Genomic DNA, 497 nt, shown 5'->3' with positions numbered 1-497 from the left:
CAAGGCCGGAACCTCGTGACGCGTCCCCGCCCCCGCTGGCCACGTGGGTAGTGGTCGGATTCGGCCCAGCGGGGCTTGAGGTGGTTCCCGGTCTGCGAGCAAGTGGGACCGGTGAGGCCCAGGTGATGGGCCGTGGTGGCGCTCCGGACGCGGCCTGGCGTGGACTCCGAGGATCCCCTTGGCTTTCTCATACTGTTAGAGCTTGTCTAGGCCTTAAAGATAGTGGTTGAAAGTTCGTATTGTAATGAGCTTGGGAGCGCAAACCTGTTTTTTCTGTATTCCCTCTGTCTTGTGTCCCACGAAGTGCTGCCTAGCACATAGTAAGTATTCAGTAACTTTTATGGAATCGAAAAGAGGCGCTGATAGTAGGTAGACAGGTAGGTATAAAGTGTGAAGGAATGGTGGGAAAGTAACCCCTTTATTGTATTTCGTTTAAAGTGCATTTGAAACCTGAAGTCTGCTCTGAGCATTTGAGATGGCTGTTTTTACCCAAGTGT

Source organism: Microcebus murinus, chromosome 18, assembly GCF_040939455.1.
Source record: "Microcebus murinus isolate Inina chromosome 18, M.murinus_Inina_mat1.0, whole genome shotgun sequence".
Lineage (NCBI taxonomy): Eukaryota > Metazoa > Chordata > Mammalia > Primates > Cheirogaleidae > Microcebus > Microcebus murinus.
Note: the sequence above shows the minus strand (reverse complement) of the source record.